We start from the raw sequence: 712 nt of genomic DNA on the forward strand, positions 1-712 counted from the left end.
TCAGATAAATGTATGTGCATGTGTGCAGGAGGCTGAACCATGATTTGGTTTTTTTCTCTTCTGAGCAGGTGTGACTCGGGGGATATACCCTGCTGTACACATTTAGACGGTCTCAAATACTTTTATATATTAATTCTATCAAGAAATTTTTTGTGTATAGCTTTTTTTTGTGTGGATATCCCTGAATACATCTTTATAGGAAATCAAAGGAGGTATAAAATAGTGTGAATTACTACATTCTTTATTGGGGTTTTATGGACATTTATTTTATGCCAGTTTTGTACCATTTCTTTCTCCCATCAGTGGGTCCAGAATCAAACCCAACTCTGATTTTAAAAGTCTTAGAAGAACTAAAAATGTAGTGTATGCCTAACCATTTGACCAGGATAGAGCTGGAACACTCATTCTCTGACGTCCGTTTGGTTGGGACAGAACCGTGCTTCTTCAGGGCTAAGCAGCTGGGTGACAATGGTCGTCAGACTCATCTGAGAGCCGGCCATGTGTTGGGTCCAGGGTCACTAACCTTTGAAGAGAGCTTCCAGAAATGTGATAATTAGCCCGATGTCGACAGGTGTCTAAGATTTTGTATAATACCCAAATATCCTTTTCTTTATGCCTTTCCTTGTACTAATTTAAGGTGTTCTTTATAGTGCTTTGACCGGTCTTTGCTTTGAGAATGTATCTGTCTTTAGCTCTAAGTTATTATCTACTT

This window comes from Ursus maritimus, unplaced genomic scaffold (assembly GCF_017311325.1).
Source record: "Ursus maritimus isolate PB19 unplaced genomic scaffold, ASM1731132v1 scaffold_30, whole genome shotgun sequence".
NCBI lineage: Eukaryota > Metazoa > Chordata > Mammalia > Carnivora > Ursidae > Ursus > Ursus maritimus.